Below are 18,276 nucleotides of genomic sequence, written 5' to 3' on the forward strand. Positions count from 1 at the left end.
TAGCTATATGTTTATAGCTTAAATATTGATATTTGCACTGTTGTTCACTGCAAATTGACATTTTATGTACTTTTGTGAAGTAGGAAGATTCCAATGTTACAAACAACCTTTTCATTGGGGTGCAACCTATATGCTAGAGATGGTTTGCACCTAAATGTAAGGGGGTCTGCTGTGCTGGGGGAGAGGCTTATGGGAAGGCTGGAGGAGTATATAAACTAGGATCGAGGGGGGAGGGAGAATTGGATTAGAATGGGGTAGACAGATCAGGCAGGGGTCAGTCCTTATTGGTGGGTGGAATGTTGAAAGATGAGGGGAGGGCTATGGCAGATGATAAGAAGGTTCCCATGTTGCAAACAACCATTGGAACTGGTACCATTTGTAGAAAAATAAAAAACATGCAACATACGCGTGCAAAAGGTTTAAAAGAATTAAAGTATTTGTTCACCAATGCCAGAAGTCTGCCAAGCAAAATAGGTGAGTTGGAAGCAGGGCTGCTGTTAGCAATCATGGGGCTCCATACAGCCTACCTGATGGGGCCCCAAAACCCCAACCCTGCCCCACCCCCCTTACCCCGCCTACCCACCTAAAAAAATATGCAGCTTTGTCTTTAAGGATAGTTATTTTCCCCAGCCTGTTATAGGCAGGCCATACATGATGCAAATTTTGCAAAAATCGATCAATTCCCCCATCAACATCTATGGCTGGCTTAAGGATGCATCTGACTGTCCTATCTTCAGCCCTGACTCACACCACTGTGGCTTTGAAATTGTGCTACTTCAGTGTGATTTCAAAGCCACAGATCAGAGAGATTTGTACCTAGGATTTTACTGCGGCTTGCGACTCCATTTACCAGTCAATGCAAGTCGCAATGAAATCGGAAAAAATTAGTGCAGGAACCTTTTTCAAAGTCGCTGTGACATGAGTCGCAGTGATTTGAACGGTTCCAGTGTAAACCAGGGCTCATCAATCATCACGATTATCATGATAATCATAGTACAGGTGCTGTGGCTCAAAGCACCTGTACTGTGTGACTATCATCATGACAATGATGATCTCATTTGGCTGCTCCCTGCTGTATAATTGAACATAGTCTAGGCAATGGTCAGGGCACAGGGAAAGGTGTGTATTGTGTCATGTAATTACTGTACCGTTCCTGTGACTTCTGCTGCTGCTGGGTCCGCAGGTGCCCGAAAAAGAAATAAAAGTCCCCCTTGTCTCCCAACCCTCAGGATGAACTGATGGAGCCCCCTCAGCCCAGGAATAATGTTACCACCACCCGGGAGCCATGTACACAGGGGAACAGTGTGTATGCACTGACTGTACATGTGATCCTACATGAAGCCTGAAGCTGCTGTCTGGGCCCCCCTTTTCTGTGGCAGAGCCCAGGCCCCCTACAGGAGGCCCGGTGGTACCCCCTTATCAGCAGCCCTGGCTGTAAGCTTTGGTACATGAAGAGAACTATGATTTGATTGGTATTGCTGAATCCTGGCTTCATTCTTTACATGACTGGGCCATTAATATTCCTGACGATGTTCTCTTTCGGGGAGAGATGGTAAAAAGGAAAGGTGGTGGTGTCTGTCTCTATGTGCGAAGTGATCTCAGAGCGAGTGTGAAAGAGGACCTAGTTGATGGAGAGTGTGATGAGGCTGAAGCATCATGGGTGGAACTGCATATGGGGGTGTGTACTACAAAGGTAATCATTGGAGTTTGTTATAGGCCTCCCAATGTTAATGAGGAGGTGGAGACTCAGCTCCTTGCACAGATTGAAAGGGCTGCAAGGGCTGGGACAGTGATAATAATGGGGGATTTTAACTACCCGGAAATTGACTGGAGTAATGGTACTGCAGGAACAGTAAAAGGGCAAACATTTATCATCCTACTACAGGACAATTTTATGGTACAATTCATAGAAGCCCCAACTTGGAATGGTGCTCTGCTGGACCTGGTAATCTCAAACCATGCAGAGCTTATTACTAATGTCCATATAAAAGAACATCTGGGCAGCAGTGACTATAACATGATTTCATTTATTGTTAGGATGTGGTGAGTGAGTGACAAGATAATAAATTGCACCACATCCCTGGAATTTGAAAACGTTGAACTAGATAGTGTGGGATTTTCAGGGTGCAAATTTACAATGATAAACACATTTAAAAACCACAATAAATTTTATTTAATCTTACAAAAAAAAGGGAAAAGAAGAAGAGTAAATAATTACAATACTGTAAAAAACAAAAATTGAAGCTTGTCTGTATTGTTGCAGTAATTCCCTACATGTTTCACCCAACAAGGGCTTCTTCAGGTGTGAGAGAGAGAGAAAAGCTTCAACCACGATACAGTCTACAATATATCAAAAAGAATATACATAAACAACGGAGTTATGACATACATCCACACAATGAACATAATAATCAAAAGTATAAAAGAACACGCCGGGTCACCCTAGATGTCAGGTTCACGGAGCTACTACCGCATATGAAAATGCACTATCAAAGAACTTAGTTGGCCTATGCATCCGTGCAATTGTAGAGGATATAATAGGGATCAAATATCCATCCAAACATAGGTATAAATAAGCGAAAATTAATAATTACATTTCTACCAGATGGGGCAAAAAAAGAATCAGATAGAGGGAGAGAGAACACCAGGTGTGATGTCAAGTCATTGAAATAATTAAAAAATAAATGAAAAATGAATTTACCTTTAAATTATCACAATTCAGGCAATAGAGGAAGCAAAAAAACAGTTTTTGACTCAAATTGTTAATATACAATTCAGCCACTAGATGTCAGGAGAGGTCACAAGTTCATAGAATATTAGCTGTAAAAATCAAACCGTACTCGAAACAATGCAGTGTACAGAATCACCCAGGTGACTGAGCAGTCACCATTTTCCTGAAGCCCTCCCCTCAACACAAGTCTCTCAAATTACCTCCAGGGGGTCTCAAAACGTCTCAAGAGATCCTACATGTGCACAGTTGATTAGCCAAAGTACCATATCTTTATTCCCGCCATAATTTATACCTTCCACGCCGGCCGACTTGTGACGTCACAGGCCGGGTGCAGAAGTCAGACATACAACTGTGCATGCGTGAGGTCTCTATTGCGCATGCACAAACTGAAGCCGACAAAAACACAGCCAGATCTCTTAATAGGAGCAACACCTAAGCAGGACAGCTGAAGAAAAGAAATACAAACAAAAAAAACAAATCCATTTATACCATGTAAGGAAGACATCCAATCATTTCTATATAAGCCTGTTTTGGTCCAATCCAAACAAAAAATAATTAAGCCTAAAAGACAACAATTCCAAATCTAAGTAAAAGGGGGCCGGAATTATGGTTTGCAAGTTGTGTTTAGGCGAGCACATCGGAAAAGGAATCTTCAGGTGCAGCTACGCCCTGGGCGTCCGTACAATTGCACCTAGGGACGCATTATGGCATAAGTTACAAACACTAGAGATTGTAAGTAACATCCGAGTGAGCAAGGTGGGTTCCTAAATCAGAATAATTTTCTAGCAAATAATAGCATTTATTCTTTAATTTTATTACAATAGATAAAAAATGTACAGACTAAGCAAAATATTATAGCATTTATGTTTATCATTTCATAAGCATAGTATTAAAATATAACAACTTTTTTTAATCGGTCCTTACTGTGGGGTGATGGATAGGCAGGATAAAAGAAATTGTAAAATCACAAAAAACATGTTCATTGTGTGGATGTATGTCATAACTCCGTTGTTTATGTATATTCTTTTTGATATATTGTAGACTGTATTGCGATTGAAGATTTTCTCTCTCTCCCCTGAAGAAGCCCTTGTTCGGCGAAACATGTAGGGAATTACTGCAACAATACAGCCAAGCTTCAATTTTTGTTTTTACAGTATTGTAATTATTTTCTCTTTTTCTTTCCCCTTTTTTTGTAAGATTAAATAAAATTTATTGTGGTTTTTAAATGTGTTTATCATTGTAAATTTGCACCCTGAAAATCCCACACTATCTAGTTCAACATTTTCATGATTTCATTTATTGTTAGCTGTAAACAACAAGCATATATGGGAAAATAAAAACACTCAACTTTAAGAAAGCTAATTTTTCCAAGGCTAAGAGCTGCTCTCCAAGAATTAGACTGGGAGGGAATATTAGCATCGATGAACACAACACAGACATGGGAGTTCTTCAAAAAGACTGCATGTGAACAGACTGCAAAATATATTCCCATGAGCAACAAGTTTAAAAGGCTAAAAATCAAACCTATGTGGCTTACGGCCAAAGTTAAAAAAGCAATAAATAATAAGAAAAGAGCTTTTATGAAATGTTAAAATGAAGGAACGCTATCATCGTTTAAACATTACAAAGAATATAACAGAATATACAAAAAAGAAAATCAAGGCCGCAAAAAATTGAAAAAAAAACGACAGATTGCAAAAGATAGCAGGATAAACCCGAAAAATTCTTCAAAATATATTAATAGAAAAAAGGTTCGGTCCGAGCATGTAGGCCCTTTATAAAATAATGAGAGTGGGTGACTGGGGACAAAGAGAAAGCAAATTTATTAAATACCTGCTTAAGCTCTGTGTATACAAAGGAGCATGGGGGAGCTCTTGTCCATAATGGACATGGTATTGACACAGCTCCAGATGATCCACATTGGCTTACAATTGTTATGATCCAAAAATATTTAGACAGAATAAAGGTAAATAAAGCACCTGGACTAGATGGCATACACCCACGGGTCCTTAAAGAATTGAGCTCTGTCATTTCAAAGCCATTGTTTCTCATTTTTAGGGACTCTTTAATGACTGACATAGTACCACTGGATTGGCGTAAGGCCAATGTGGTGCCTATATTTAAAAAGGGGACAAAATCTTTAACAAGTAATTATAGACCTGTTAGTTTAACTTCTATAGTTGGGAAGATAATGGAGAGTTTATTAAAAGACCACATAGATGAGTTCTTGCTGGAAAAAAATATTTTAAGCAACAGACAGCATGGATTCATGAAAGACAGAAGTTGTCAAACAAATCTGATTTCTTTTTATGAGGAGGTAAGCAAAACCTTGTACAGAGGGGTGGCTGTGGTATACAGTACTTGGATTTTGCAGAAGCATTTTACACAGTTCCCCACACACTACCCAGACCCAGTGGTCAGAAAGGTGGTGGGGTTGGTTTGCTTCTATCCCCACTGAGCACCTTTCAAGTCTTCCCTAACGCTCTCTCTCTATCCTTCTCTTCTTTCGAGACTCACTGCATCCGGCTGTTTTCTCCCATTTCTCTGAGGATCGCAGTGATCTATCGGCCTCCTGGACAGGTGTCCAGCTTTCTGGACAATTTCTCCGCCTGGCTACCCTACTTTCTCTCCTCTGAACTACCCGCTATCATTCTTGGAGATTTTAACATCCCTATTAATGTCAACAACCCGGCAACATCCCAACTCTTCAACATAACCTCATCTTTTGCATTAGCACAGTGTATACAGTCCTCCACTCACTTTAATGGGAATACATTAGACCTTGTTTTCTTCCATCTTTGCACTCCCTACAACCTCACAAACACCCCCTTTCCTCTCTCTGATCACAATCTCATCACCTTCACACACCTATCCCTCCAAACGGCAATTACCCGCAGAAACCTTCACAACTTGAACCCTGCTCCTTTCCACTCTGCCACTGACCAACTCTATGACAGAATCTCTCCCCTGTCCTGCCCTGACCTGGCCACTGCTGTCTACAACAGTTTGCTTTCATCCGCATTAGACTCGGTTGCTCCTCTAACAACACAAAGCATCAGGCCCCGACCATTACAACCTTGGCAGACTGACCACACCAAAAATCTTAAACGACATAGTCATGCGCTGGAGCGATTGTGGTGTAAATCCAAATCCCACCAAGCATTCACCCGATATAAATCTGCTTTCTTAACATACAATTCCTCCCTTCATGCTGCCAAACAAGCCTACTTTGTCACTCTTATTAATACCTTCTCATCCAGTCCTCGTCGTCTCTTCTCTACTTTTAACGCTCTACTTTCTCCACCTCCACCCAGTACCTCACTCACTGCTCACAAGATTGCAAATCATTTCAAAAACAAGATTGACGCAATTTATAGGGGCATCGCCACTGCACAGACATCCATCCCACTTAGCATACGTTATACTAAACCTCCCTCAACACTTTCCTCTTTTGACCTCACTACTACCGAAGAGGTCACTAAGGTTTTCTCAGAAGCCCGTCTCACTACCTGCCCCCTGGATCCTGTCCCCTCACAACTACTACAGTTACCCTCTTCTTCCATCCTATGCTCCCTCACTCACATCTTCAATCTCTTCCTCTCTAACGGTGCCTTCCCCTCCCCTCTAAAGCATGTGACTGTCACTCCCATACTTAAAAAGCCCTTCCTGGACCCCACCAACCTGAACAACTTAAGACCCATCTCCCTGCTGCCATTTACCTCTAAACTCCTAGAACGCTTAGTCTACAATCACCTGAGCTCCCACCTCACCGACAACAACCTTCTTGACCCTTTACAGTCTGGCTTTCGCTCTCTACACTCCACTGAAACTGCTTTACTAAAACTCACTAATGATCTACTAACTGCTAAAACCAATGGCCACTACTCCGTACTCTTACTACTTGACGTCTCAGAGGCTTTTGATACAGTTGACCATCCCCTCCTCCTCAAAAAACTCCACTCTCTTGGCCTCAGAGACTCTGCTCTCTCCTGGTTCTCCTACCTATCGCAGGGCTCCTTCAGTGTTACCTATAACGCTGCCTCCTCCTCTTCACTCCCTCTTTCTGTAGGGGTCCCTCAAGGTTCTGTCCTTGGACCTCTTCTCTTTTCCATCTACACCTCCTCCCTTGGTCACTTGATAAACTCCCATGACTTTAAGTACCATCTCTATGCTGATGACACACAAATCTATCTTTCTACTCCTCACCTCACCCCTTCAGTCTCCACTCGCATTACTAACCTACTAAGTGACATATCGGCATGGATGTCACTCCACATCCTCAAACTCAATCTTTCCAAAACTGAGCTCTTAGTATTCCCCCCAGCCCGTGCCCCCTCCCCTGACTTCTCCATCAAGATCAATAACACAGTCATCAGTTCCTCCCCTCATGCCAGGGTACTAGGTGTAATCCTAGACTCCCATCTGTCCTTTCAGCCCCAAATCCAATCGCTGTCCAAATCATGTAGACTTCACCTCCGCAACATCTCCAAGATACGACCATTCCTAACCTCGGAAACTACTAAGCAACTTATTCACTCCCTTGTTATATCTCTCCTTGACTATTGTAACTCCCTCCTCATTGGCCGACCTCTTCGCAGGCTATCCCCTCTTCAGTCTATCATGAATGCTGATGCCAGACTCATCCACCTAACTAACCATTCTGTATCTGCCACCCCTATCTGCTGTGGTGGTTTATGTAAGGATTTATTCTATTTATGAAGGGCGGTGTCCATTTCCCTTAGATGAAATGTTACAGTGCCTCCAGCCGTTAAAATACGGCAAATATTTAGTGAACCAATAATTTGGACACCTTGATAATTTGATCACCACTTATTATTATACCTTGAATTCTTTTAGCCAGTGTGATTTCGTACCATACACACAAAATTTGCCTTATAATAGATAAATATATAAATTTATTTATGTACAAAAATTATATATATATTAACACAAAACGCAAAAGACTGGTGATGAATGAATACTGGTACACACGATCAAAGATATACTATACCAATATCATACACAATACAATATTTCTAAATAATGATAAACAAGATAACAATTTTTCTAGATGATAATGATTAAAAATTAAATTTAATAATAACTGATAATTTAGAGTATCTCAGAGGTTATTTTCTCTCATAACGTGGCCATAGGAATGGGAGAAGATATTCCCTGATAAATTATACTCTAACTACTAATATTTAATAATTTATGAAATATGTAAATTTGCAATATGACACCAACAATATCTAACAGTAATACAGGATCTCTCTATATATATGTGAATACCCACTGCAGTTGTTATCACTCTAAGGTAATTCTTATCACTCTAAACACATAGGAAATATGCAATACAATATTAAATATAGACAGTCTCACCACACCCAGAACTTGGACTATGACACCTTCCCAGTGGATTCAGCTGGCAATGGAAACGCCTTCAGAATAATGGCCACAGGGCAAGTGATAGATAGGCAGTGTTGGAAAATGTAGGATGGGAGAAATTTAGAGAGTGTAGAAGTTTAGTAAAAAGTTTTTAAAAGTTTGAAAGGATGAAAGAGTGGTTATTCAGCAGGGATGGATTTCAGCCTCGTCTGATTTCTTCAGCTTGTTTTTCTTTGGCTCCAGTGAGATTTTTCAGTGAGTCTTTCAGTCAGTCTTTTTTTTTAGTGAGGTTTTTTTTTCAGGTTTTTTTTTTTTTCTAAATCAGGTGCATGGCTTTTTATACCATCTAAACTATTGTTCTAAAAGACCCTCCCAACAGGCTTTTGATTGGCCGGTCGAGAAGTGTATGTACCTAAGCTATCTCTCACCTGTCCGCGAGGTGACAGTCAGGTACCATAGAACAATTTGAGTATTGATGATGACTCACACCTCGGGTGGAATTCAAGGTGATTTCAGGTATTAAATATACGTCTCATCCAGATATATATATTTGATTATACCTATAATGTCCTGGATAGGAACTATAGAAGATATATGTGTATTCAGTTATTCATTTCCCTGAGATACAAACTTGTGTGAAAGCATTTGTTTTCTGATAAAACATACAACTGATACTAATTCACAATATATCTTACTTTTCATCATTTCATACTCAATTTAGTGATATACAATCCCCATTGCTGAATGTATTTTTGTTTCAGAAAGAGTAGGAATAATGTCTCTTTTTGTTAATGTCTTTGTGGGTAAAATATAAGTTCCAAGCTTTAACTTTTAGTCTTAAGAATGACACAATACTGATGTTTACGTCCATTGTAAAGATAATAGGGCAACAACCAGTTGTCCTTGTAGTTTGAAAAAAAACAGTTTGAAAAGACTGTTGACTCATCACTCTTTTCAAGGCTTTGTTTACTCTTCTCAGACTTGCAAGTATGGTCTCATATATTGTTAACTGTCGGTGTGGTGACTCAATGTTTAGAGGTCCAACGTCTTATTTGACTGTCTGATTAACTTTTGTAGATGCACTTTCCCCAACCCCAATGGATAAATAGCATTTGTTGAGAATATACATTTTAACTAGTCTCATAGTCGCCAACTTAAACTTCTCAGGATTGTCTATCTTGGGCCACCTGTAGATAGTCAAACAGTCTATTGTCTCTGGAAAGAGCTCCTTCCACCCATTGTCTGCATGTAACTTCATTAGAGGGTCCTTTGAATTTCGACCAAAAAGAGTTAACCCTTAACAGATGGCTAGGCTGGTTGGCTGTTGAAATAAAGTTATGTTTTTGATAAATAACTTCAAAAGGCACTACACTGCCTATCCCTCCACTGCCTTCCAGTTGCCCAACGAATAAAATTCAAAGCACTAACAATAACGTATAAAGCCATTTATAACTCTGCCCCAAATTACATCACCAATCTTGTCTCTAAATATCACCCAAACTGTACTCTCCGCTCCTCACAAGACCTCCTACTCTCTAGCTCCCTTGTCTCCTCCTCCCATGCTCGTCTCCAGGACTTCTCCAGAGCTTTCCCCATCCTCTGGAACTCTCTACCCCAATTTATCAGACTATCACCTTCTCTGCTCACTTTTAGGCGAGCTCTGAAAACCTATCTCTTCAGGGAAGCCTATCCTGCCCTCAGCTAATACTGGAATCTTCTACTCTTCCAACCAGTCCATCCCCCACAGTTACTACCTTTTGCACCACTAGCCCCTCCCTCCTAGATTGTAAGCTCCAAGGAGCAGGGCCCTAAAATCGCTCTTGTATTGAACTGTATTGTTACTGTATTGTCTCCCGTTATATTGTAAAGCGCTGAGCAAACTGTTGGCGCTATATAAATCCTGTATAATAATATAATAATAATATGGCTAATGTGTAAGGTAAAGTCTACAGGCTTGGAAAAATCTGTATCTAAATGGATAGAAAACTGGCTAAAAGATCGTATTCAGAGAGTAGCTGTTAATTATTATTATTATTATTATTATACAGTATTTATATAGCGCCAAAAAGGTTTGCTCAGCGCTGTACATTATAGTGGGGGACAGAACATGAGACAATACAGCAACAAACAATACACGAGGGGTTCGAGGGCCCTGCTCTTTCGAGCTTGCAATCTAGGAGGGAGGGGATAGTGGCACAGGAGGAAGTGGCTGTGGGGGATGGAGTGGTAGGAGGAGTGGAGGAGATCGGCAGTTAGGTGAGAGTGGGGTAGGCTTCCCTGAGGAGATGGGTTTTCAGGGTGCGCCTAAAGGTGAGGAGGGAAGGTGACAGTCTGATGGATTGGGGTAGTGAGTTCCAGAGGATAGGGGAGTCCTGCAGTTGGGCGTGGGAGGTGGAGACCAGGGAGCTAGAAAGTAGGAGGTCTTGTGAGGAGCAAAGATTACGGGTTGGGTGGTATTTGGGTATCAAGTCGGTGAGGTACTTTGGGGCAGCGCTGTGAATGGCTTTGTATGTCAGTGTTAGTAGTTTGAATTTGATGCGTTGGGCTATCGGGAGCCAATGGAGAGAATGACAGAGGGGGGTAGCAGAAGAGGAGCGGTTGGTAAGGTGGATGAGTCTGTCTGCTGAGTTCAGGATAGACTGAAGCAGGGATAGTCTGTGATGAGGTAGGCCGGTGAGGAGGGAGTTGCAGTAGTCCAGACGTGAGATAATAAGGGAGTAAACGAGTTGTTTAGTAGTGTCTGGGGTTAGGAACGTATGTATTTTGGAGATGTTGCGGAGGTGGAGCCTGCATGAGCTTGCTAATGATTGGACATGGGGTTGGAAGGACAGGTTTGAATCTAGAGTGACACCTAGGACTTTGGCTTGCGGGGTGGGACTGATGGTGGCATTGTTGGTCGTTATGGAGAGGGTGGGGGGGGGCGCGGGCTGGGGGGAAAATTAGGAGCTCGGTTTTGGAAAGGTTCTGTATGAGGAAGTGGAGCGACATCCAGTCTGATATGTCATTCAGCAGGTGGGTGATACGGGTGGAGACTGAAGGGGTGAGTTGAGGGGTGGAGAGGTAAGTTTGCATGTCATCGGCGTAGAGGTGATAGTTAAAGCCATGGGAGTGTATCAGTTTGCCGAGGAAGGAGGTGTAGATGGAGAAGAGAAGGGGCCCGAGGACAGAGCCTTGGGGGACCCCAACAGAGAGGGGGAGAGAGGGGGAGGTGGTAGCATTATAGGTTATGCTGAAGGAGCATTGGGAGAGATAGGAGGAGAGCCAGGAGAGAGTGGAGTCTCTGATGCCGAGGGAGTGTAGTTTATCAAGGAGGAGGGGGTGGTCAACTGTGTCGAAGGCCGTGGAAAGGTCAAGGAGTAAGAGGACTGAGTAGTGGCCATTAGCTTTGGCGGTTAGCAGGTCATTAGTGATTTTGAGTAGGGCGGTTTCGGTGGAGTGTATGGGACGGAAGCCAGACTGTAGTGGATCAAGGAGGTTGTTGTCAGTGAGGTGGGCGCTTAGGCGATTGTAGACTAAGCGCTCAAGGAGCTTGGATGTGAATAGCAGCAGGGAGATGGGTCTAAGGTTGTTCAGGTCAGTGGGGTCCAGGGAGGGTTTTTTGAGTATGGGAGTGATGTGTGCGTGCTTTAGGGGGAAGGGGAATGCGCCAGTAGAAAGGGAGAGATACTCTGAATGGTCTAGCTTTGTTAGTGGTGTACCCCAAGGTTCAGTGATGGGACCCTTACTTTTTAATATAATTATAAACAATATAGGGTCTGGGATTAAAAATACCATTTCAGTCTTTGCAGATGACACCAAGCTGTGCAGAGGAATAACGTCCTTACAGGATGTCTCCAATTTACAAGCTGACCTCAATGCACTGTTTAATTGAGCAGCTATGTGGCAAATGAGGTTTAATGTTGATAAATGTAGGTTAGCACTTGGGGACTAAGAATATGCATGCATCATACATACTAGGGGGCGGTACAACTGTGGGAATCAATGGTGGAGAAGGTTCTGGGAGTTCTGGTAGATCACAAGCTTAATAATGGATGCAATGCCAAGCTGCGGTTTCTAAAGCGACCAAATCCTCGCTTGTATTAAAAGAGGTATAGGCTCCAGAGAGAGATATCATATTACCCCTGTACACATCATTAGTAAGACCTCATCTGGAATATGCAGTTCAATTTTGGGCACCAATTCACAAAAAGAACATTGGGGAACTGAAGAAAGTACAGAGAAGGGCAACTAAACTGATAAAAGGCATGGGGGAGCTCAGCTATGAGGAAATATTAGAGGAACTGAATTTATTCTCTCTAGAGAAGAGGAGATTAGGGGCGATATGATCAACATGTATAAATACATCAGTGGTTCATATAGTGAACTGGGTGTAGAGCTATTCCCCCTGAGGTCATCACAGAGGACAAGGAGGAACTCTTTATGTCTGGAGGAAAAGAAATTTAATCTCCAAACACAGAAAAGTTTCTTCACAGTGAGAGCTGTGAAAAGGTGGAATAGACTCCCTCAAGAGTTGGTTCTGGCCAGCTCGGTGGATTTCTTTAAAAAAAAGCCTGGATTCTTTCCTAGATACACAGAATATAACTGGATACTAACAGTTATAGGTAAAGTTGATCCAGGGAATATCCGATTGCCTCTCGGGGGATCAGGAAGCAACTTTTTTCCCTGCAGGAGCAAAATTCGATCATGCTTTGCTGAGTTTTTTGCTTTCCTCTGGATCAACTGTGGGTATAGGATTTTAACTTTTTTTTTAATGGTTAACTGGATGGACTTTTGTCTTTTTTCAGCCAGACTAACAATGTAACTATGTAAATAAAGTCTTGTAATCAGGTAGGTGATCCCCAATGCAGCGGGGTAACTTTCACTACTTTGGCCACTAATGCAGGGGAAAGGAACCAATAGGCTGCAGATTTAATTTTATTTTTATCCCTCTTCCACACAGAAATGGGGTCTTCTGTTGTACAGATGACATGTTTTACTAAGTTATCCAAGTAATGAATTATTTGATTGCATTTCAGATGATGAAGAGCAAGGATTTGTGAGTCGCACTTGAGGTAGAATCAGTGAAGGAGAAAATGGAAAGAGACAGAACGCAAAATGAACAAAGCTCTCCCTTATTTGGTCTACATTGTCACTGAGGTGAGTGTCATATTTTTTTCTTTTTAAGGGTTTATTAAAGGAGTAAAGCTCGTTTGGCTCTACTTCTCCTGGGAATCACAGTAGTGCAGTTCGTTCAGCACTCCTATGACCCATTTTCTGAAACCCCGTCAGCTGACATCACTCAGCTGGTCCAGGTTCAGGAAAGATCTTGACTTTAACCACTTGCCCTCCTGAGGATCCCCCCTTCATCCTGACCAGGCAATTTTTTGTGTTGCGGCGCTGCGTTACTTTAACTGACAATTGCACAGTCACACAACGCTGCACCCAAATGAAATTTATGTCCTTTTGTTCCCCACAAATTGAGCTTTCTTTCAGTGGTATTTGATCGCCTGTGCATTTTTGATCGACAATTTTGAAAAAAAAACAATATTTTTGACTTTTTGCTATTAAACATGTCCAGTAAAAATTTTTTAAAAATCAAATTTCATCAAATTTAGGCCAAAATATTTTCTGCTACATTTCTTTGTTGAAAATAACTCGAATCAGTGTTTATTATTTAGTCTGTAGGAAAGTTATAGAAACCACAAACTATCGTATATACAGTTCCTTGAAAAAGTATTCATACCCCTTGAAATTGTCCACATTTTGTCATGTTACAACCAAAAACATAAATGTATTTTATTGGGATTTTATGTGATAGACCAACACAAAGTGGCAAATAATTGTGAAGTGGAAGGAATGATAAATGGTTTTCAAAATTTTTACAAATAAATATCTGAAAAGTGTGGTGTGCATTAGTATTCAGACTCTTTACTCTGATACCCCTAAGTAAGATCTAGTGGGACTAACTACCTTAAGAAATCATCTAATCAGTCCATCTATGTGTAATTTAATCTCAGTATAAATACAGCTGTTTTGTGAAGCCCTCAGAGGTTTGTTAGAGAACATTAGTGAACAAACAGCATCATGAAGGCGAAGGAACACACCAGACAGGTCAGGGATGAAGTTGTGGAGAGGTGTAATGCAGGGTTAGGTTATAAAAAAGCATCCCAAGCTTTGAACATCTCATGGAGCACTGTTCAATCCATCATCTGAAAATGGAGAGTATGGAACAACTGCACACCTACCGAGACATGGCCGTCCACGTAAACTGACAGGCCGGGCAAGGAGAGCATTAATCAGAAAAGCAACCAAGAGGAGAATCTGTCCACAGGACAACTAATAGTCATGCACTCCACAAATCTGGCCTTTATGAAACAGTGGCAAGAAGAAAGCCATTGTTGAAAGAAAGCCATAAGAAGTCCAGTTTGCAAACACGTCGAAGAAATTGCTCTGGTCAGATGAGATCAAAATTGAACTTTTTGGCCTAAAAGCAAAACGCTATGTGTGGTAGAAAACTACCATTGCACATCACATCACCCTGAACACACCATCCCCACCGTGAAACATGGTGGTGGCAGCATCATGTTGTGGGGATGCTTTTCTTCAGCAAAAACAGGGAAGCTGGTCAGAGTTGAAGGAAAGATGGATGGAGCCAAATACAGGGCAATCTTAAAAGAAAACCTGTTAGAGTCTTCAAAAGACTTGAGTCTGGGGTGCAGGGTCACCTTCCAGCAGGACAACGACTCTAAACATACAGTCAGAGCTACAATGGAATGGTTTAGACCAAAGCATATTCATGTGTTAGAATGGCCCAGTCAAAGTCCAGACCTAAATCCAATTGAGAATCTGTGGAAAGACTTGAAAATTGATGTTCACAGACACTCTCCATACAATCTGACAGAGCTTGAGCTATTTTGCACAGAAGAATGGGCAAAAATTTCACTCTCTAGATATGCAAACCTGGTAGAGACATCCCCAAAAAGACTTGCAGCTGTAATTGCAGCGAAAGGTGGTTCTACAAAGTATTGATTCCGGGGGGCTGAATATAAATGCACGGCACACTTTTCACATATTTATTTGTAAAAAAATTTGAAAACCATTTCTCATTTTCCTTCCACTTCACAATTATGTGCCACTTTGTGTTGATCTATTACATAAAACCCTGATAAAATACATTTACGTTTTTGGTTGTAACATGACAAAATGTGGACAATTTCAAGGGGTATGAATACTTTTTTAAGGCACTGTATCTGAAAATCAATAATTCCTGATGTACTAATAGCCTGCCTCATTCTTAAGGCCCTAACATGCCAGGACAGTACAAATATCCCCCAAATGACCCCTTTTTGGAAAGTAGACAGTTCAAGGTATTTAGTAAGAGGCATGGCGAGTTTTTTGAAGTTGTAATTTTTTTGTCCTGATATTTTTAAAAATGAAGAATCAGGACAGTACAGCATCATCATATAACTGGTGTGGTGGTGATCAGGAAAACTGGTGACAGTACAAAAAAAATTGTTTTTCATTAATTCAGTTTTCATCTTTTTTTTTCTTATTTATTTTATTACGATTTTTAACACACTGTGACCAGAGCAAATACTCAAATATATAAAAAATACAACCAATTTTAGTAGTTTCACAATAAATAAAACTAAACTTATAAAATATGTCTCTCTGCTGTTGTTATTTCATATAGATACAAATACACCATCAATTATAGTACATAGGGAAAACTTGAAATGTAGAATTTGTCATACGAGATCCTGAGTGTTTCAGAGTCATAAAACTCCTTCTTTGGGGTATTTCTGCATAAAGAGTGATGTAATCTATGAAACTGAAATTGCAATTTTATAATATATAGAATATCAATATATATGTACACGATGCATTAAAATCAATGTATCCACATAAGAATGCAATACTCACACTATAGTGAGTGAAGAGTTAAAAACAGTCACTGGGGCCGCCTAAGTGACAGGTACATAAGGAAGGCTGCATTAATATCATATGACTGCGAAACACCCACCAACTGCTGTTTATGATAGATGTATGCACAGATAAGTGCAAAAGCATCCATATAAGATGATAAATAGTATTGGGATAGTGGAACAGAAGAAAATTCTCTACAAGAATATACACATATATATACATATATATATATATATATATATATATATATATATATATATATATTTTTTTTTTTTTTTCTTTTGAAAGTATATTAAAGTAGAGGCATATATTTCAGTGGGGGGCATTAAACAGAGGCACCCAAAACACCAAAACAAATAAGATCGATTACATTTTGGTGAGTATATTGACTTGGTGGATATGTTTGTTTTTGTGACTTGGGAGCCTCTGTGTAATGCCCCCCACTGAAATATATGTCTCTACTTTAATATACTTCTAAAGGAATCTTTTGATATATATATATATATATATATATATACATTTTGTTTCTCTTGTAGAAAACTGTCTTCTGTTCCAACATCCAATACTAACTGTCATCTTAGATGGATGCTTTTGGCCCTTATCTGTGCAGACATCTATCATAAAGAGCAATTGGTGGGTGTTTGGCAGTTACTTCCTTTTTACATCTTTTTTTGATTGTATTGACTGACATTAATGCAGCCTCCCTTACGTACCTATCACTTAGACAGACTGTTTGATGAGCCACAGGAAGCTGGGACCCTAAGGGGACACAAGTGGGGAAGTGATGGTCATGTGGTTTGTTTTTATGCTACGGCTGATGTTTCAACCTTATATTCACTCTAGTGTGAGTATTGCATACTTACATATATCTGTATATTGATAGTGTATTTATTCAAAAATTGCAATTTCAGTTCCATAGATTAAACTATCCTTCATGCAGAAATATCCCTGAAGAAGGAGCATTATGACTCTGAAACGCTTGGGGTCTTGCATGACAAATTGTACATTTCAAGTTTTCCTTATGTACTATGGTGGGTCGAAATAATTTTGTCCAGTCCATTTTTGGCATTTTGCATGGAATATGTCAGATTTGGCTTTTTGTTCCTCCATTTTTTTGTCTCGTATCAATACAAACAAAAGAAATAAACATGAGAATGCTTAAATATTTATAATTGCAACAATTTTCTGGGGCAAAGTGGTGCATTGTCTGACAGAAATGTAGGGGTGCTAGTATTTTTGGCCATGACTGCATTTTATAAGTATTGTTTTATTTATTGTGAAACTACACAAAATTGTTTTTTTTACATATTGGCTGTAAAAATCCCAAACAATTGGGGAAAAGTCTCCATAGTCAACTTCTCAATGAAACTAAATTTACATCTGGAATATGGTACACCTTTGGATGAGCTGATTGTGGTGATAGGCACTGATCAACTCACTTGTATGCAGGTACAATGTAAATGTTTTCTGTATTAAAGTGGTTTTATCTGCACTCTCCAGTGTGCTCTGCTTCTGTCATGTATAATTGGCCCTTGGATATATATATACAGAGCTTGACTGGATCCAATGTAGCCCGATACATTTGTAAGATTAGAGATACAGTCTATATAAATATAGCCGGTAACTGACAGGCTCCAAACTGTCACATAGACCTATCAATCCAGGAAAGTCGTTGCATTCCAAAATGTCTCAATCAATATGTTTAATTCATTTCAGGTTTAACAGTTGCACAAGCGTTTCAAGTGTCCCCACTCTTCACCAGGTGCAGGTAAGCTCAACCATTGTTGTGCAGTTGTTACCTGGAATAAATTCAACATATAGAGCAAGAGGTTTGACTTCCCTGAATTGATGTGTGTGTGTATTATACCACCACCACCCGCCTGAACCATAGATACAAGGCAGGATGGATTCATGCTTTCATGTTTTTTACGCCAAATTCTAACCCTACCATTTGAATGTCTCAGCAACCAGTCTGCCCATACTCCTCTGACATCATCAAGGTATTTTCGCTCACACAACTGCCGCTTACTAGATATTTTCACTTTTTCAGACCATTCTCTGTAAATCCTAGAGATTGTTGTGCCTGAAAATCCCAGTATGTCAGCAGTTTCTGAAATACTCAGACCAGCCCATCTGGCACCAACAACCATGCCATGTTCAAGTCACTTAAATCCCTTTTCTACTCCATTCTGATGCTCGGTTTGAACTTCAGCAAGTCATCTTGACCATGTCTAGATGCCTAAATGTATTGA

General features: G+C 40.4%; 1 long non-coding RNA gene across 15 annotated transcripts in view; it reads left to right on the forward strand.

The window, feature by feature from the left end:
• Positions 1–18,276, forward strand: part of LOC149442481 (uncharacterized) — an 876,277-nt gene that overhangs the window by 109,104 nt on the left and 748,897 nt on the right. For 13 of the 15 annotated variants that reach the window (XR_016307175.1, XR_016307176.1, XR_016307168.1 and 10 more), the window contains 2 exons: positions 13,135–13,255; positions 17,741–17,792. The exons of 1 other annotated variant lie outside the window; for it this stretch is intronic. This is a non-coding gene — a long non-coding RNA (uncharacterized LOC149442481). The remainder of the gene's footprint in view (positions 1–13,134; positions 13,256–17,740; positions 17,793–18,276) is intronic. One more of the 15 variants, XR_016307165.1, reaches the window with a different exon arrangement.

The sequence above is a fragment of the Staurois parvus genome, unplaced genomic scaffold, assembly GCF_062004578.1.
Source record: "Staurois parvus isolate SC_StPar_1 unplaced genomic scaffold, SC_StPar_1.0 ptg000885l, whole genome shotgun sequence".
Taxonomy (NCBI): Eukaryota; Metazoa; Chordata; class Amphibia; order Anura; family Ranidae; genus Staurois; species Staurois parvus.